This window comes from Styela clava, chromosome 1 (assembly GCF_964204865.1).
Source record: "Styela clava chromosome 1, kaStyClav1.hap1.2, whole genome shotgun sequence".
Classification (NCBI taxonomy): Eukaryota; Metazoa; Chordata; class Ascidiacea; order Stolidobranchia; family Styelidae; genus Styela; species Styela clava.
In genome coordinates, this window is record NC_135250.1 from 29,139,435 (window position 1) to 29,161,644 (window position 22,210).

The 22,210-nt window shown below is 32.9% G+C and overlaps 1 long non-coding RNA gene across 1 annotated transcript; it reads right to left on the reverse strand.

The window, feature by feature from the left end:
• Positions 1-5,332: 5,332 nt before the first annotated feature.
• On the reverse strand, positions 5,333-5,839 carry LOC144424464 (uncharacterized). Its single transcript, XR_013476726.1, has 2 exons — positions 5,707-5,839; positions 5,333-5,382 (listed from the first exon to the last, which is right to left on the reverse strand). It is a non-coding gene; the product is annotated as an uncharacterized LOC144424464 (long non-coding RNA).
• Between the last annotated feature and the right edge of the window lie 16,371 nt (positions 5,840-22,210).

Here is a 22,210-nt window from a genome sequence, read left to right on the forward strand (position 1 = left end):
ATATAACATTAGAGCATTATAATAATTCTACCTACGCCAGCCTAGTCGTTCTTGACAAAATACTATGTCTATGGCTTGCAGCAATTTCAGTTGTGAATTTATGTACACGATCAATAGTTTAGCATTCGCTCTGAAATGCATATTTCGGGTCGGAGAAACACTATTTAATGCCCAACTATCTAATGTCGGTTCATATCTTCGCTACCAAATATGATAGTTTACTTTCATTCAAATAATTGTAGGCACATAGTTGAAGAAAGTTAAGTTTCAATATGGTTCAACATAATCAATGCCGAGTATTTTCTAATTCTAACTTTCCCATTTTGTTGCCGTATTAATTCAAATATATTTTCTACAATACTTCGCCAATTATTTCATTATGAAACAAAGTTTAAATTTTGTACATTAATTTGTTGTCTTATCGCATATCTAAAAAATCCTCTAATATTAAATGAATTTTATTTGTTTCTTCCGTTCGAAAATCTCCCCCTCTCCACTAAGCACATGCGTGATGATTTGCTGTGGCCTGTGTAAACTATAATGCGTTAACTTGATTTTTTTTCATGTTTCGGCGTTTCGAGAGACCTCTTCAATACTAATTTGAATTTACGGTCCTAATGTAACATCTAGCGAATAGTATTAAAGAAGACCTTTCCAAAGATATATTATAATGGATATGTTGGGTATGTTGGTCTACTGGTCATATGGCATAGATGAAATGGCAATTCAAATTTTGACAGATTGTTGGGAAGAAAAAGGTTTTAAGATGTTGAATACAAATCGCGTCAAGAGATCGAAGAAGCCTTACCGATAGAATCATTCTCTCTTGTTCTCATCACATTTCCCCATTTTGCTTTTTCTTCGATATTTATTTGCAATTTATTGCATTGATTTATTTTCATTAATTCTAAGTTTGAAATACGTAGTAAAACGAACCCAGTTTCATCAACCGATTAAGACGAAGAAAGATACCGTAGTAAATGATCACAAAGGTGAACAAAGTGTTACAATATGCAAATTCGAAGGCCAAGCCCAGTGATTTGTATTCAAAACTTATCATTATGAAACATTTCAATATTTCAATAAATTTACCTAACACTGGTCAGGCTTACGCAATTTGTTCATGACGTGAGAGCAGATATATATCCAGTGACCATTTTCTTTGTATGTATTGATACTACCCAGAATTGGCTTCAGCTTTCATTTATTGCTTATCAAATATATTTTAGATATATAACAGCTCGTTTCTTTAATCTAAATTTGACTTGATCAGTTTCACTCAATTTACCTAGCAGTTGTCAGGACTAAACACTCCCCACAAACGCACAACTAGCTAGCTGATTGACACACTGATTGAGTAGAAAATTGTTCCGTGGCCATTTCCTGTGTATATATTGAAATTATCCATATTGATACAAATCACAAATACATTTATTTCTATTTACTTTCTTTTTATTGCTCTTCAGATACATTTCAAAATATTTAATACACAATATATTTTCATGTATATTCCAATCTTCATGCGAGACATCTAAAACAATATAAAAAATTTATAAGAAAAATATGCATTTGAGTCCGGTGGCCAAAAATGGAAAGTTTAAAATATGTAATTACCTCATTATTCTTTCAGGATTTTATTTTTAAACTTTTTACCGTAGCCTCCTAAAAATAAACAAAATTGACTCAAGAGTTTATGCGAACTTTTTCTTTGGGTTGGCAAAACATGATATTGAAGTGGTCTTTAACAATGTTTTTAACTCGGGCAACAACCTAACTATGCACCCACTCGTGAATTTGAAATGTTTTATTTTAATTCCTTTATATCTTTTGTATGTCGCGTTACCGAAACGGTTTATAAGTTAACAAACGTTTTATATACTATTTAAAACCATGCTCAATTTGACATTCAGCATTAAAAACTCGACTTACCTCCTCCTAGTCCATATCCCCCCTGTGCTCCTTCTCCCTGACATGCAACCATATCTGCAGCTTGCAACAGCATCAGTAATATTATTACCAGTAAGAACAATAGTCGGGCATGAGCAATAAATTTCATATTCCAAGTATGGGAGAAAACTGAATTAGTATGTAATGGAATTGAACTATTTATGAAAACAATATAATACAAAAATCAGAAAATTTGTTGTTTCGTGTAAAAATTGGTTTCTTATGTCAAAAGTGTTTGAACCTGTTTGCTGTCTAATGATTTGTTTACAAAACTGAGCACAAAAGCATTAAAACTGTCTAAAATTTTATGTATCAAATAAATATTAATACTTGTTATTTTCAGAAATATCAGATATCAACCAAACTCTTCCGTATATTTCTTTTCTATCTCCATGCAGAAGCGAACAACTAATGATGCGTTTTCAAAATATAGTTTTTTCCAACAAACAATCCAGTAATGTGTCGTGCTAAACATATTTTATAAAGCACATAATGTACGATTGGTGTAATCAACAAAGTTACCATATTTCATAGCTCGAGGCTTGTATTTAATTTTAAATTTTATTTTTGGCTCAACGTCATTTTTATTTTTATTCATAATAAATTTAAATTACTTCGTAGATTGAGACGTGCCCGCTTAATATGGTTTAATAAATTTTAGGCGCCACCATTTATCTTTTAATAAACCCTAATACTTGTTATTTTCAGAAAATTCTGATAACAACAAAATTTTCCATATATCTCTTTTATATTCGTATCTATAAGCAAAAAACAGCTCACCGTGTGTTTTACGAAATACAGTTATTTCAATCCATTCCATGGGTATTTTACTTTGTTCCTATTAATTAATGAACGCGGTATGTTTTAAAATATGTAGTCAAAGTAAAAAGTTTAAAACGGCTAGGAAAATGACTGCAATTTACCAATTCCTACTGGTAGAAAACATAAATTCTACATTACATGCTCACTGCATTAATATTCACTGCATGTCGTAGCAAGCAAAACAGCATAATGCAACTCCCTTCCTTCATATATTGAACTTGAACTCAAATATGACAACTTCCTGTCTGACTCGCTTGGCGTATACTGGCGTTATTTTTATTATGCCATGCACGCATGAAGCATTAATCTGATATGGACAGGTCTGAGCGAAACAAATTGCACCGGGCCTAGTCTGAGTACATCGAAAGTTGACCTTTCGTTAAAGAATATGAAATTGTCTTTATATACTATTACTTAGTACAAAGTACAAAATGACAATAAATGTAACGCAATATTATGGGTACTACGTATAGCATTGTTAAAGTTAATTGTTATGATCGCAAATTGTCGATCTAGTAGTACCTGGTTGTTATTAAGCTCAAAAAGCTTCTCTCACTAGATGTCACATGCAAATACTTCAATTCGATAAATAACACGCATCAGTGCAAGACCCACTGCGGCCGCGTCCGTGGCCATGGCTCAGGCAGTACTTGTCTGGGAATAGCGCGGTACCTGTGTAGTGCGAAGCCCACTGCATCCTGTGCATAGTACATAACAACCATATCTATAGCATTTAACAACATCATTATCGCAACCAACAAGGACAACAGTCCGGCATTTGCTGTAGAATTCATAACTGTGGTCTGCAAAACACTATATTACTGTGTAGCAATTATAAAACTAAATAAATTATAGAAACAAATATATAAATTAATTGAGTGATTTTGAAAAATAGCATCTTGTACAATAGGCCGGTTCAATAAATGATTTCATATGAAGCTACCGCAGGTGTATCATGAACATCGCTTTGCCCATTCTTGGTCCATCCTTAAGATAAATTAATCTTGTACGGACAGTCATTACAGTTTCTGCTCGACAAAGCCGCATTAAATATTTTACATCTTAAACATTTTACAGCTTTTCATCTGTGATATTGAGTTTCAGCAAACAATCGAGAAATTTCATCTATAGAAAAAATTTGAGTGAAGCAAAAGTTTTTTAAGCATCTAATGTACGATTACATAGCTCGAGTCGTGTATATTAAAAATTTCAATTCTAAATTTTATTGTTAGCTCAATCTCTTTTTTCTTTTTCTTCGTAGTAAATAATAATACTTTCTAGCCTCAGGCGTGCCCGCCTAATATATTTTATTGAACTTTAAGCGCCACCATTTAGCTTCAAACAAATCCTTATACTTGCTATTTTCGAAAATATTATATATTAACCAAACTCTTTCATATATCTCCAAACAAAAAAAACAGCTCACCATACGTTTTTCAAAATACTTTTATTTCAAGTTCATTCTATCTGTATTTCATATTTTATTTATTAGTCAATGAATACTGTCTGTTTTAATATATGTATTCAAAGTAAAAAGTTTGAAACTTTTAAGATAATTGCAGCAATTAACTATTTCTACTGAGAGGAACAAAAAATTCTACATTACTGTACTGAACAACTCATTGCACGTCGTAGCAAGCAAAACAAAGAAATGTAATTCAATTCGCGGTAGCTTGATACATTTATTGTGAACTAAAATATGACAAATTCCTGTATGACTTGCTTGGCGCATGCTTTGTTATTTTTGTCATACCCGCATAAAACATTAAAGAGGTCTCGAATGACTAGTAATTTTCTTTTTTGAAATTCCAGTTCTGGTCATCATATAGGTTTGTTTTTTGTGCTGATACTGAGGTATTTGAATAATTCAAGAATACGTTTCATGTTCCAAAATGCAAATATCCTAAATTTCAAATTTATTTTCAAAGCTCGTCCGTATACTTTGAGCCGTTGTAACAAAAACAAGCATAGCTTACAGTGTAATAATCCTCTATTTTTTAGATACCATATATTCTCTCATTTTTTCCACTTTTCTAATTCTTTCGTATTCTATATCCTTGGTAAATTTTTTCTCTCCTTCACTTTTTAGGACTTTTAGGCACCACAAGCGCCGAGATGGTGTCATAGTGAATGATCACGGATCTAAACAAGGTGTTTGAACTTGCTGGTTTCTACGCCAAGTAGAGTAATTTGCATTCAAAACTCATCGCAACCCATTATAAAACATCTCAATATTTCACGTAATTAATCTAGCTGTTGTCAAGCTTGAACACTCCCACAAACGCACAACTTGTTGATTGACACTTGAGTAGAAAATTGTTCAGTGGTCGTTTTCTGTGTATATATTCAAATTACCCATATTGATACAAATCATAAGTCAATTTATTTTGATTTAGCTTTTATTTATTGCCAATCAGATACATTTCGAATAATGGTATTCACAATATATTTTCATTTATATTCTGAACATCATGCAGAACACCTGAAATAAAATACAAAATTTATAAAGCAAATATGCATTTAGTCCCGGTGGCTAAAAATAGAAGTTTTAAAATATATTATAACCTCATTATTCTTCGAGGATTTTATCCTCCAACTGATCCAAGAATCCTCCTGAAAATACAGAGTCGACTCAAATTTTATTTCAAGTTATCATTTGGTTTGGCAAAACATAATAATCAATTCAATCAATTATATTCAAGTGGGCATCAATTTACTGTCTGGCCAACAAATATTTGAAAGCGGGCAACAGCACAACTATCCACCCACTCGCAAATATGGAATCATTTCAGTTTCATCTTTTATATCTTTCCTATGTCGCGTTGCCGAAACGTTTTTAAAGCTATTAACCGTTGTCCTATCCCATACTATTTACAATCAAAATGAATTAGACATATCTTCAAATTGCATAACATCAGCAGTAACGACTCTACTTACCGAATCCTCCTGTAAATGCTCCCCCTCCTCCTTGACATTCAACCATAACTGCAGCTTGCAACAGCATCAGTAATGCAATCACCAGCAAGAACAATAGTCGAGCATTAGCACCAAAATTCATATTCCGACTCCGGGAAATACTAATTAATATCTAGCAAAATAATATATTATACAAGAAATCAGCAAATTTGTTATTTCGCGCAAAAATTATTTGCAATTTCAATGAATTTACACTAAGATACTACCACCACCAAGTTCAGCGGGACACAAGTACACGTAGTCAAACTGATTTCTTAAGAAAGGTTTTATACCAAAGCTGAAGATATCTTTCAAAATGACAGTTAAATATTTTTCTCGATTTTTCCCAAAGATGCGTCAAATTAGTCGTTACATCATTTATTTGAAACAATGTCTGCACAATGTAAAATGACAAAATAACCTACAAAATGTGCAAAAAAACGACCTGATAAAGTTTTTAGATGAAGATTTTATACACAATGTTTATCTCGTAATTCGCCATAACAACTGTCGTTTAAATGAGTTTTACGATATCACTACTAACCGATGTATACCATGAGGCCTGAAGTAACTCTATGGATCGCATAACCCATCCTAAATAATATAAATCTTAAATAAGGCAACGATCACTTACATATGCTTTTTTAGGAAAGCAATGTTATACTATTACTTACATATATATGCCTTTCTATGTACTGATATACTATGAGCAAAATGCAACTACAGTGCTCAATGTTGTTGCTCAATGACTTACCGTTCTACCGTGTTAAGTGCACTCGATATACTCAAGTGCTTTTATTGTTAGTTCTAGATGACTGATAACAAAATAAATTTGTATGTTAATTCTTGACATTGAGAGTTGATTCACGATACCGTTGTGTATTTTGAAGTGTTTTCTATAAATCAGAAATTATATCCACGGTTGTTTAACATCAGCCAACAGTGATGACACCATCGAACTGAGCTCTGGGCCAAAACACGTCGTTTTTGATTAAAATCCGTAAAAAGGTCGCGTCAGTTTTATTTTTAGTTGGAAAAAATAAAATTTTGGTCAAAATTTCGAAATACGTTATGCGCATCTTTGTATGCATTAGAAACGTGCTTCCCATTGCAAGCTTATCAACAACCATCGTAGTTTTGCCAGTTTCAAGCCTGTAAAATAGTCTGTGTGAAATAGGATTGGCAAAAATGATTGTTCGATTGTGCGCTAACTCCTCCCTCACTAACTTTCAGTGGCGCATGGATTTTACGGCCCAACGCTTACATTGGCCACACTGAAGTTTTTTAAACGGTCCCCTAAATATACTCCTCCAGGTATACCTCCAATGTCCTCTAGGGCTTGCAACAATATTGAACTTTCTTATCACTATTTTCATACAATTGATTGATCAATGTTTTAATGGATAATGTATTTATTTATAACAGGTATTCTATATAACTGGATATTATCGAATATAAATTCAAACTAATAACTTCTTCTCCATCTCTGTACCTCTGTGAGAGTTGTTCCCGACGCTCTTGCTAACATTATATCGACTTCAGACAATAAATCTGACTTGTTAGACGAAACGTTATTGACTAAATTGTGTGAAAGTGAGATGCAAGGTATTCGAACTACTCAATAAAAACCTTTTTTTTGTTTTGCTTTTGCTCAACAGATTGTAGCACGGCTGTACTCAAGCAATACCAACCTAATAATATATCTTACTTGATGGCGTGTTCGTTTAGGTTAATAAATAGTATTTCTTGCGTGAGGTCACATTTACATCGCTTCATGGTAGAATCTAATTGATTGTAATTAGAGGAATGTTTGCTAAATATGGTTTGTTATATTTTAGGCCTTCAACGTGATTTTTACATTATAACATGTCATAATATATGATAGTATCATATAATTCAGATAAAACTGTTATACATCTCTTACAAACCTTATGAAGCAAAACAACCCGATCGCGATATGTTATACAAATTATATTCATTACAATCCCAGTCTATAGGTATTTTATTTATACTAATCGGCTTGTAAAATCCAGCAAAAAATATTTATGAGAAAATTCAACTATTCAGTGACAGTCAAGCTTACAATTGCCTGCGAAGCGCTATATTTTATTCAGTAATGATAGAACTAAACAAATTACTGAGATATAATTATGTCTATAGTTATCCCACGTACATCACACCTTTTTTTACGAGCATTCAACGAACAGCACACAGTAAGCAAGAACTTTAATATTAAATGATTCCATTGGTATTGATTTGAATCTGAATGTAAAAATTTCCTGTCAGGAAATGACGTTGTGGATATCATTTACGAGGGTTTTGCGCGTGTCGTGCTGTATCTTCTGGCACAGATTTGAAGTTTCCTGCATGCGAAACTCTCTAGTAATTTTACTATGGTTAATTAAAAATACCTCATATTTTTTACTATTTATTTTCAAGTATTTGTTACCGTATTAAAAAAGATTTCTTCGCTAGAACATCTTGTTAAATCTTCCATTCTAACCCTAAGAACGAATCAAGTTATGTTGTTTGATTTGATGTTCCATCGTACGATAAAGGTGAAAAAATCTCCATGAAAATATTATTTTATTATATGACTATAGCAGTTTAATAATTTTGTCTGTTGTTATCCCAAAATACAACGAGTTCTGCATTACATGTTTATATGATTGACATCGAGATTACAAAACAAAATAAACTCCGTTTTACCAGTCATCGCCTAGATCATGCCTCAGTAAAAGATAAAAAATGACAACAAAAATGTTTGAAATTGCAAGTTTGCTGTCTCAATTGTTTTTAAGCACAATTGTGCACAACCGCTTTCAAGCAGTCACGTATTTCAAATTAACTGAATGTTTTTGAAAAATAGCATTTCGAATGAATGAAACATTCCAAAGTGATTGAAAGAAAAAAACATATTTCCTTCATGGGCATTCCAATACTTATGAAGCTAACGAACGTCTATCATAAACATCACTATGCTCGTTCTTGGTCTCATCTTTAAAAACAAATTAATCTTGTAAGGCCTGTCATTACAATTTTTGCTCAGCGATATTTTACATCTCAAACATTTTACAGCTTTTGTTATTAAATTCAAACAAACAATCAAGTTATTTCATTCATAGGATAAAGTCTAACTAAGCTAGTTGTATAATGCATTTTATGTACGATTATTGTTGTTAATAACATTGTAATCATATTTCATAGCTTGAAGCGTTTAATCAAAGATAAATTTTATTTGTGGCTCAACCTCATTATTAGTTTTCATCGTAGTAAATTATAATACTTTGTGGCGTATGACGTGTTCGCTTAATAGAGTTTTTCAAATTATAGGCGACTCATTTGGCTACAAACAAATTAATACTGTTTGTTTTCAGAAAATACCAGATATAAAACAAACCCATCCATATATATTTTTTTGAATCTTCAATCAAAAAAGCGGCGCGAGGTGCGTTTTACAAAATATTTTTTTTTATTAAACTAATTACCCAAACATGACATTCATAGAATAAAGTTGAGCTAAGCATATTGTATATCGCATTTAATGTACGATTGGCGTAATCAACAAAGTAATCATATTTCATAGCTCAATGCGTGTTAGTTCAAAATTTCAATTCTAAATTTTATTCTTGGTTTAGCGTCCATTTTGTTTTTGTTTTTCTTTAGTAAATTATAGTACATCGTGGACTGAGACGTGCCCGCTTAATATGATTTATTAAATATCATGCGCCACCATTTAGCTTTAAACAAACCCTAAAACTTATATTTTTCAGAAAATTCTGATATCAACCAAAATCTTCCATATATCTCTTTCATTTCTCCAAACAAACAAAAAACAACCCACGATGCGTTTCATAAAATACAGTTTTTTTAGTTTATTCTATGAGTATTTTATTTTTATTCTTCTTCTCGACTTTTGTTTTCTCACGGCATGAGAAACTGCAAACTTTGGCCTACAACTGTATGCGAAGCAATTAATACCCAGTAATATAATTTTGTATTATAGCTTGGGCGTGTGGGCTGATGTTATTTAATGATATTATAATCCCTACGATTTTTTTTTCTTTGTTCATTAGCGAATCCTTATTCATGGTAGCTCTAGGCGTATTTTCTCAATATTGTTTGTTACATTTTCGAGTTTAACGTTCCGATTTTCTGCTTCAAACAAGGTCATGTTGTTTCAAAACTCCCAAATATATATTTCACATCACCAAGCGTATACATATTTATGAGAAAATTTAAACTGTGGCTTGCATTCATCATCACAGCTGTATGCAAAGCAATCAATATCTAGTAATGTCGGAACTAAACAAATCGTGGAGATACAGTTCTGTCTATCGTTATCACAGAAATCAACAAACCATACATTACATGTTTTTTACTAGCAGTTTGTATTGGTCCGTATTACCAGTCTTCGTCAAGATGATGCCTCAGTGAAAAATTAAAAATGGTAACATAAGTGTTTGAACTTGCAAGTTTACTGTCTCAGGTGATTTGTAAACAAAACTAAAAACAACCGCTTTGAAATAGTCACGTATTTTACTTAGCACCAATAAGGCTTGAACATTTCTCACAGTCGCGCTATTATGCAACTACATAATTTTTAGATAAAATATAAATTAATTGAATGTTTTTGAAAAATCTATATATCTCTTTTAAATCTCCAATCAAAATAGCACCTCACGTTTTACAAAATATATTTTTTAACAAGCAATCCATACATGTCATTCATAGAACAAAGTTGAGCAAAGCATATAGTATTAAGCATCTAATGTACGATTGGCGTAATCAATAAAGTAATACATTTTTTTTAGTTTATTCTATAGGTTTTTAATTTTATGTTTATTATTATTCTCGGCTTTTATTTTATCACGGCATGAAAAACTGCAAAATTTGGCCACAACTGTATGCGAAGCAATTAATATCCAGTAATGTAATGTTATATTATAGCTTGGGCGTGTTGGCTGGTGTTATTCAATGGTATTACATACCCTACGTATTTTTTCTTTGTTTATTATCGAATCCTTATTCATCGTAGCTCTAGGCGTATTTTCTCAATATTGTTATATCGTTGAGCATAAATTGTAATGACAGGTCTTGCAAGATCAATTTTTTTTAAGAATGAGTCCAAGAATGAGCATAGCGATGTTTTTGATAGACGTTTGTTAAGTTCATAGGTTTTGGAATGACCAAGAGGGAAATATATTTCCGTTTAATCACTATGGAATGGTTCATTCATTCAAAATGCTATTTTTCAAAAACATTCAATTAATTTATATTTCATTTAAAATTTATGTTGTTGCATGATAGCGCGACTGTGAGAAATGTTGAAGTCTTATTTGTGCTAGGTAAATACGTGACTGTTTAAAGCGGTTGTGCTTAAGTTTGCTTACAAATCACATGAGACAGTAAATTTGATGGTTCAAACACTTTTGTTGCCATTTTTGATCTTTCACTGAGGCATCATCTTGGCGACGACTGGTAAAACTGACTAATACAAACTTCTAGTAAGAAACATGTAATGTTTGTTGCTATCTGTGATAACGATAGACAGAATTATATATTCACGATTTGTTCAGTTCCGTCATTACTAGATATTGTGTGCTTAGCATACGGGTGAGAGGATGATTGTAAGCCACAGTTTAAAGTTTCTCATAAATATTTATACGCTTGGTGATGTGAAATAGATATTTGGGAGTTTTGAAACAACAAGACCTTGTTTGAAGCAGAAACTCGGAACGTTAAACTCAAAAATGTAACAAACAATATTAGGAAAAATACGCTTCGAGCTACGATGAATAAGGATTTGCTAATAAACGAAGTAAAAGGACGTATGGCTAAGATACAATTCAATAACACCAGCTTACACGCCCCAAGCTATATTATAACATTACATTAATGTTTATTGAGTATATCCGTGTATTAGATGTTTCTTATAATCTGGCAGTTGATCTTAACCTTATCAATTAAATGAAATTTCTTAATTTTTCGTTGTAGTACAGTAAAAAAGAAATTATTAGAATGCTTTAATTGAGATTAATATTTTTAATTTTCAATGTCAAGTTAGAAAGTATTTTATCTTTTGAAAACGCTGCAAACTGATGGAGCAAAAGGTTTTTACCTTTAAATAAGCTCTTGAACTTCATATGCAATGATTCACAAAAGACGGCATCTTTCATTGAAAATCAAATTCTTTTAGTTCATTAATTTAGGGCTTGGAATATGAATTTTGGAGCAAATGCTATAAGAATGTTCTTTTTGCTGATAACTCCAAAGGTGATATTGTAACATGTAATGTATGGTTTAGACTAGGGATGTCCAGCCCGCGGGCCGCATGCGGCCCACAGGAAGAATTTGTTTGGCCCACTTAAAGTTTTCATATAAATACGGACATATAAACATATTTAGCATGAAAATTTCCTGGTATAATATCAAATCTTACTAGACTTTAGACTACAATTTCACGCGACACTACCATAAGAAAATCGTTGTAAAGCGCCACAGAACATGATTTCACAGAGGGCCACTCAAGCGTGCAACTTCTGTGGCGATACAAAGAATTTTCTACCCATTGTGAAGTCATCCAGGTTGAAGTCACATACCGATACTGTGTTATCGATTGTTGTTGAACCATGAAAACAAATCCGCCGGTACGTCTGAAACAAAAAAAAATGAAGCTTGAGGATGAAAATCGAACAATGACAATCCAAGTTTCACACTAGTTGAAGAAAAAACTTCTGACTTTTTTTTTTCTGACGCCTATGTATGTGCATTTTGCACAAAAGTTGAGTTTAATTTCACGGTCCATAGTCTTTGTATGCATCTTGTGTGCAGAAATCCGCAAAATTGTTATGCAATCCAGGCGTTTGATTTAGCGCACTCAAATTCTAACGTAAATCAGAATTGGGTTGATGTTTAAGTTTGGTGAAAACGTTTGCGGCCCGCAATGAATTTCCCCATGAGAAAATTTCCCCATGAGGCCCGCGACACTAAAAAGGTTTGACATGCCTGGTTTAGACAGAGTTATATCCACATAATTTGCTCAGTTTCGTCATCACTAGATAGATGTTAATCGCTTCGCATACTGTTGTGAAAATGACTGTGAGCCAAACTTTGTAGTTACTTATAAATATGAGTTGTAAAAAACTAAAAGCCGAGCAGAATAATAAAAATAAAGTAAAATATCAAACGAATGACCTTGGGCATCAAAGTGAACTGTCATTTCTGTGCACAAAGAAAAAATACAGAGCACGCACACGTCTTCCAAGAGCAGACAGACAACATATTGTCACAGGAAGTTAAGTCTGGAACTCCCAAATAAATATTTACTCTCCGTTCTATTGCTCCAGGTTCAGGAACTAAGCGCATTGAACATTTTATGAAAAAGTACATTATATATTATTTAGAATTTCCATGATATGTGTTGGTGTACCTATTTCCATATTTGATAGATTTTACGTCATCACTTTTATGAAAGCTCTGTGCTGCTGAAATCTATTGCATAAAAAAATTCACAATGTTATTCTTTTTGGACAGGCTAGGAAAAATTATTTAGTTCTGAGATGTACACAGTAAAACTTTTATGAGAGGATGTATATAATTTCTCGTCATTTAGTACAATTTATTCGTTTAATTCCATCACTTCTAAATATCATTTACATCACCAAGTGTCTAAATATTTATTATATAGATAAAATAAAATTAATGATATTGTGCAAGACCCTACCTAAAGTGTTTTTTTATTTTTAGAAAAAACAAAATTACTGAGAGGTTCAGAAGAACACATACATCATTTCGTTACAGGAAATTGAGGCATTTAAATTTAAAATCAATCTTTTGATTTCCTAATAAGAAAATTACATGCATTCTATTGTTTTAGTTGCTACGACATGCAATGGACTTGATCATTGAGAGAATGTAAAGTATAATTTATTTCTATTTGGATAGAGTTGGCAAATGTGCTTCTATTAAGTTAAATTTTTACAAGTTTGCTCTGATCACGGCACTCAGACAACGATTTACAACAAGCAATTTTGTCAAATTATATAGTGATGCTATTATCAGTCTCCCACTCAGATCTATTGAAGACATGCATTGTTTTAAATTCTTTCACTTCAGATTTAACATATTCCTATCCTTTTTTAGTTCCATCACTATTAATAATTAATTTAGTATAGCACAAACGAAAAATATGAATTTTGATGCTAATGCCCGACTATCTTTCATGCTGGTAATTCCATTACTGTTGCTGTTGCAAGTTATAGATATGGTTGCATGCCAACTAAGAGGCGGTGGAGGTATGTAGTGTAATTGCTAAAGTCATGCAATTAAACGATGTGTCAAATTCGGCTTGACTGTAATCAGTATGGGAAAGAAAAATGTTTGAAAGATTAAAAAACGTTTCAGTAACGTGATAGTCTCAGTCGTTGGTTGCTTCATGATAAGCGTTGGGAATATGACTGTCACAGCACCTCTGATTACCTTGCGAGGGCTTGCAGGTTCGAATGCCGTGGTAGATAATCATGTGCGAGAAGGTCGCTGGAATTCTCGCCGCCGTAGACATAGCCTAATGGACAAACAAGGATACCAGACAGATCGCGAAAAAAGCGCAGCTTGATTATCTCGTGTTTTGTTACGCTTCAGAAAATCGGTCTGGGCGACGGAAAATCGGAAAGGTGACGTAACGTTCTTTCAGGAATGTATTTTATATTTCTTTTATCTAGCACGCGATAACCACAGTGCTAATAGTGAAAAAAAATTTCCCACAAAATTTTGAAATTTTACTTTTATTACCGGCATACGGTAGGAAATATATTCGCTACTAAAGTGGAATAAAAGTCGATCACGACCGTGAGAAAAAAAAAGGTTCTGAATGAATATTCCTATCCTATACACAAAACAGATATAAAAGATGAAATCGACATGATTCCAATTTTACGAATGTGTGGATAGTTTGGTCGTTGCCCGAGTGCAAATTATTGTTGGTCGTACAATGAATTCAAACCTACCATCTTATTCACAACTTTTTACAGACAGTAGGAAAACATCGCAAAATCTCATTGCTGATTTTGTACTTTCAGCTAGATTCGAGGAACAGATGCAGATGGAGATGACAGAATATTGGGATAAAGTTCTCGAAAAATAATTTGGTTAGTGTAAATTTCAATTTGTCTATTTTGGTGTGTGCAACTGGCATTAAATGAACATTTATTCACATTTTTTTTTCAGGCATTATAGCGGAATTTTGAATATACAAGAGATCCTACAATGCTATCCATATAATGTAGAACTAAAATCTATAATATTATATTATAAACATAAAGCTTGACAATAAAACTTGATTGTAATAAACGAACTCATGACTTGTATCAATATAAGAAATTTAATACTATTGAACCATTTACCAGAATATTTTACAATGGGTTGAGTTTAGTTTCGAATGCAAATAATTCTACTTGGGCGCCCAACCTACAATTTCATAAACTTTGTCTATATTCGGGATCATTCATCAGTTCATCATCTTGGTGATTGGCTTGTTTGTGTAGGTACTCCTTTTAAAGCCACATATCATGTATATTAGTTGGAATAGCATAGTTTTCTTGTGCAAATTTAACTAAAAAAATGTTGGAGGGTGTAATGAAAGTGGACCTTAGAGAGGAAAATCACAGAAAACACCAATAAAAAGAAGAGAAAAAGTTTTAGCTAAAAACCAAAATAGAAAGAGAGAGGAATTGAGTTGATGAGAATGAGAGAGGTGAATACGTGGTACTCAAGAAGCAAGAGGTTTTGTTTCATGTAAGCAATGCTTGATGTTATTACCCATTCACGATGTATTGGAAAAATATCATCAAAGAAATATGTGTTGAACATAATGATTCTGAGTTTTTCATAAATATGTAAACGCTTGATGATTTGGAAGTTTTGAAACAACAAGATATTGTATGAAGCAGAAACGCGAAATGTTAAACACGAAAATGTAACAAACAATATTAAAAAATACACCTCGAGCTACGATGAATAGTGATTCGCTGATAAACAAAGAAAAATGACGTAGGGCTTATAATATTATTAAATAACACCAGCCAACACGCCCAAGCTATAATATAACATTACATTACTGGATATTAATTGCTTCGCATAGAGTTGTTGGCTTGACTTTGTTCCAAAGTTTGCAGACTCTGTGAGAAAATAAAAGTAGAGAATAATAATTATTGAGATATTGAAGAGATTTATGGAAAAGTTTGGTTGATATCAGAATTTTTTGAAAATTACAAATGTTAGAATTTGTTTAAGTTAAAGCTAAATGTTGATACCTAAAATTTGATAAATCACATTAAGCGGGCGCGTCTCAAGCTACGACGAATTATAATTAACTAAGGAAAAACAAACAATAAATTGTGTCTAAACCAAAAATAAAATTTAGAATTAAAATTTTGAACTTACACGCCTCGAGCAATGAAATATGATTGCTTTGATGATTACACCAATTGTACATTAGATGCTTTTTAATACAATATGCTTAGCCTAACTTAATTCTATGAATGACAGGTATGGATTTTTTGGAAGCTAAATGGTGACGCCTAAAATTTAATAAACAATATTAAGCGAGCACGTCTCAGGCTACGAAGTATTATATTTTACTACGCAGAAAACTGAATATGAGGTTGAGCCAAATATAAACTTTAAAATTTAATACACGCCTCGAGCTATGAAATATGGTTACACTGTTGATTACAACAATCGTACATAAGAAGATTTATACAACCTGCTTAATTCGACTTTATTTTATTAATGAAATGTATAGATTGTTTGTGGAAACTCAATAACACAGAAAAAAAGATGTAAAATATTTAATAAATCTTTTTTGAGGACCGTAATGTAATGTAATGACGGGCCGTACCAGATTAATTTGTTTTCAAGGATGAGCCCAAGAATGAGCATAGTGATGTTTATGTTAGACGTGCGTTTGCTTCAAGTGAAATATTATATTTAAACAAGCTTTTTATACAAAGTTCTATTGTTCAAATTCACTCAATTAATTTATACTTTTTTTTCTATAATTTATATAGTCTCGTAATTGAGTGTTTCGAAATCTTTGTTGTTAGTTTTCTATACAAATCACTTGAGACAGCAAACTTGCAAGTTCAATCATTTTTTTGCCATTCTTGATCTTTACTAAGGAATCATCTAGGCGACGAATAATAAAACGGAGTTTTATTTGTTTGATACGTATTGCGATCCCGGGATCAAGCATAAAAGCATGTAATGTAGATTTCGTTGTATCTTGGAATATCGATAGATTCTGACACAATTTTTCAGCTTTGCTATACAAATGCATTTTGTCAGAAAACAGTTTTGCCCCTTGTCCTTGAAGTGTTTTTCGCTCAACGCTGCGATGGTGGAATATTTTTATGAAACCATTGAAATAGAAAACACTTTTTAACACGAAATAACGATTTTTCTGATTTTGTGTATTATATTGTTTTCATAAATAGTTCTACCACATATTAACTTAGTTTTCTACCAGACTGGGAACATGAATTTTGATTCTCATGCCCAACTATTGTTCTTGCACATGATTTCATTACTCATGCTGTTACAAGCTGTAGATATGGTTGCATGTCAAGGAGGAGTAGCAGGAGGATTCGGTGGAGGTAAGTAGAGTTCTTAATGCTGAAGTTATGCAATTGAAATCTATGTCAAATTCAGCTTGATTGTAAATAATATGTCATAGGAAAACCGTTCAGCAACGCCACATAAGAAAGATATAACTTCACGAGTGGGTGGATAGTTGGGCTGTTGCCCGAGTTCAAATCTTTGTTCGTCAAACTGAGAATGGAAACCCACCTGAATATTATTGATTGAATTAAATATCGTGTTTTGACAACCCAAAGACTTCCCATTAACTCAATTGAATCAATTTTATATTTTCAGGAGGCTTCGTGGAAAAGTTAGAGGATAAAATTCTTGAAGAATAATCAGGTGATCATATATTCTAAACCAGTGGTTCCCAAACTTTTTTGACCATCGCCCCCCTAAAGTAGTTTATACAACTTCATCGCCCCCCTGCACTACAAAAAAATATAAAGTCAGAAACGAATTTATTACAGACCAAATAAGAAGGCAAATCATAGTTTATAGTGTTTTTTAATGAGATAGATGAGCTTGGTGTTCACCAGCGAGTCTTTTATTATATCTGAAATTACCCCATTTACTGATGGAAAGGTGATTTCATTGTTCCAATAGCAATAGTAGCACGGCTGAAAACCCCTTTTTCACCATATAATAGGTCGGAAATGAAAAAAATCCAGGGTCCTACCTTCTCAAAAACCGCCGTGTACTCTTGCCTTATAGCATTTCACTTCCTAAATTCACCACATTTCACATTAAAATAATAAGAACAAAGTTAATTTTCCCAAACTTATAATAATGATTTTCGAACATTTCATTCATTCGTACAGCCTGATGACCTGCACCAAAATACTTCGGAAAAATCCATCCCCGATTCCTCATTCTATCACGGCCTCCAGTTCATAATTAACCAGCCATTTTTTTGAATTCATGGACTCGGATGTGGAAGAAGCCGTGACTGACTATCGGCTACGGCCCAGGGTCGGCAAATTTTATGTCGCTCGCAGGACAAAATTCAGGGTTGCTAGTCTTTTGCGGGTCGCATATATTTTTTGAGAGTTAAAAACGGAACACACGCGAAAACTGCGACAATCGTGAACTCAACTCAGTCGTCTCATTAAAAAAATATTACAATGACATTTAATGTGACACTGTCTTGTTGCTGCATCGCGCTGGATATCTTTACGACGCCAAGATTGAAACACTTTCTAAATGGGCATCACCAAACCCACTTCTTTGCTTGTTCTTTGTAATGTTCATTTTTGAAAATAATGGTTTGCACAAATATGTACTTCCAAACATCGAAGTGAATATTTTCGCACGATTTGTGAAATTTTGATAAATATATATTTTCTTTAAGAAGATACATTCTTACAAAAATCAAGCAGTGATGAATCTCTCGAATAGAATATGAATTTTATTTCCTTATTGCTTTGCAATATATTCGAATATTTACTGCGCTATTGAACCCCTGCACTCAGCATCAACTTTTCTGCGTGTTTCCATTTGTCTAATTATAATTAAATTGTAGGCTCGTTAAAGGAGTGGCTGTTCACTAAATTGTTAGGATATAGTATAATTTACTCTAAACGTGTCTCACGATAAATTATGTTACGTAAAAAAATGTAATTTACTCCTTGAGCGTAGATTATAAATAAAAAAAATTTCATCGTCAAAACCGCCGTTTGGATATTTCCCCGGGCATAGACTTCCTTGTTTACTTCGTGACATTGGCCAATCAGCAAAATGCAAAGAACGTAACAATGCCCCCTTTCGCAGGCGGTCAGACACTCTCACTCGGACAGATTTTCGGGGGTGGTCGTGAGCACTACCTCATTTTCGCGTTTTTGAATTATATTCGTTAGTATTTAGTTGTTTTTCGGAAATTTAAATATAAATCAAATAAGTCAATGATTACTTTGTCTTTCTATGAGTTTCAGTTTAATACAGCAATCAAAAATTAGTGTAGAAATAGCTGTGATAGACTAGGCTAAAATTCTTTATCGGTACTTTTAAAAAACAGATTGTTAAATGGTGTGTATGAGAATGATAGTTTGAATAAAATACCCCATTTTACAGGCCACAGCTCGCAAAACCACTCTTAAAATAAGCACAGAAAATTTTCAAATGGTAAAGTATGGAAAGAATTTTCCGCGGTCAAAGGTCGGGGAAAGGTCCATTCAGTGAATCGTCCCGGGCCAGATTATTTTACTTCGGCAGTATTTTGTCGACCACTGGGATACGCAAACTACCTTACCTTACTGCAAAGACGAGACCAGAAATCCTTTCGCGTGTGAATATCGCCCACATGATTCAAGCCCGCGAATGCACACAGAGTACATAATTAAGTGCGCCGAACATAAAACAGCTTTCGTGAAATCTCCCCCCTATAGCCCCCTTAGACTTTTTCGCCCCCCTCTGTATCGTTTTCGCCCATTGGGGGGCGATATCGCCCACTTTGGGAATCACTGTTCTAAACTATTCAATTTTTGGCCATCTGAATCAAATGCATATTTGCCTATTGAATTTCAAATTTTATTTCAGATGTTCTGCATGTAGTTCAGCATATACTTGGAAATATATTGTGTATAACATTATTGAAAATGTATCTGATGAGCGATAAATAAAAGATGAATCGAAATAAATTGACTTATGATTTGTATCAACATGGGTATTTTCAATATATACACAGAAAACGGCCACTGAAAAATTATCTACTCTGGTGTCAATTAACAAGTTTGTGGGGGGAGTTCAAGTATGACAACTGCTAGGTAAATTACGCGAAATATTGAGATGTTTCATAATGGGTTGAAGAGATTTGAAAATATTCAATTGACTTGGCATCCAAACCAGCAGTTCAGATATTTGTTTACATCCGTGATCATTCACTATGTCACCATCTTGGCGATTGAGTCACTTAAAACGAAAAGGAGAGAAAAACAATGAATGGAAAAGGAAAGATATATGAGACGTCAATACACGTCAACATGGTCAATACATTGTAAGCTATGCTTGTTTTTGTTACAACGGTTAGAAGTAAAAAGCCATCTTGCAAGCAGCGAAATTAAATCGGAATTTGGGGTTTTACATTTTTGTTGGAACGTGAGACGTATTTTTGAATAATTAAAATACATCAGTTTCGGCAACAAAAAATTTAGACTCTATATGTTGACCAGGGTTGCAATTTTAAAAAGAAACTATAAAGTACTTACTAGTCATTTAAGACCTCTTTAACAGGTAAAACTTAAATTAACTAATCGTACCATCCAATCGACCAATCATTAATAAAATCCAGAAATTTTATTTCAATCTCGATTTATTGGCGCTATTAACACCGTGATTTTGAACAGAAGAAAACAAAAGAGATTTAAACTAGAATATCGGTTAGAAACCGAAGACTTATCGATCGAAGGGTAGGGGATCCCCCAAATCAGTCTTACTCCATAGTGACACCGTGTGTCCCATTATTAATTAATTATTAACTCGCAAATTATAAGACATAATCCATCCAAAATCACTAGGCTTCTGATCTGAGCTATGATGAATGCACATGCAATTTGGAGCAGGTTCAACCTCGCTTCCGTGAGATATTGCGTGCATCTAACACACAGACATACACACAAACAGACATACAAATACCCATCAACATACTTACCGATCTTAAGATCGATAAGTAATACCATAAGAGGGGATTTTGTTAATTTGTGCTTCAGATATGCAATAAGACAGAGAATTAATATGCAAAATTTAATTTTCAATACCTTTGTTTCATAATGAAATAATTGGCAAAGTATACTACAAAATTTAGCACTCTTGTTTAACTGTCGATATCAGATGAGGATAAGTTTAGCGCTGTTTTGCATCAAAGTATATGGTCTTTTATCCAATTTTCTTCTTTTTCTGTTTTTCAATTACGTTTTCTCGATATAACGTTCACTCTCCTTTCCATTTTAATGATTTCTAACATGTTCTCTGCCATTACACCCTCTTAAATTGTTTTCACCCAATTCGTTTCCTTTCGTTTCTCGTCTTTTCGTTTTAATGCTTTCAATGCCATTTTTATCTCAAATGTTCTCTCTAAATTGCCTTATGGGAACTTCATTATCAGGTATGTTTTCGTGTTACCTTATGATTTTATTAACCTGAAAATCCTGAAATCTATTATTGTTCGTCACTTGCTGCTGTTATTTGCACTTTGATAGCTTGATTAAATTTGCAAGGTGAATCAAAGATAAATAATATCGCTTTCTGCAGACCTATCTAAAATATTTATAAAGCCGTTTCATTCAATTCATTGATCCGTTGAAACATTTCTGATTGATTCTCTGCTTTTGAATACCTTACAAAACGCCCTCTGTTTTACCATAGCCTACCTTAGCGCCAAGATAAAACTACAGAAAATGATAAAAAAAATAAGAATAAAAGGGTTTGTATCTGCAGGTTTGAGAGCAAATTCGAGTTATATTTATTCAATACTAACCACAGCCAATGATGAAACAACGTAATATTGTACGAAATATACCTAGTTATGATCAGGCTTTAGCAGTTTTCCTCACAAACGCAAATTTGTTTAGTGAAAAATATAATTTTTCAGTGACCGTTTCTGTATATGAAATGAAACCACCCACAATGACAACAGATCATAATTCTATTTATTTCATTTCAGCTTTTATTCAGTGATTATTATATACAATTCAAATAATGTTAAAATATTTCCATGTATATGTATCTGAATGTCATACAGAACACCTGAAACAAATAACCGTATTCTTAGCAAACATACATTTGATCCCGAGTTGCTTACACCAAAAACAATAAAAAAAAAGGGTAAAATATACTTTCACCTCAATCTTGA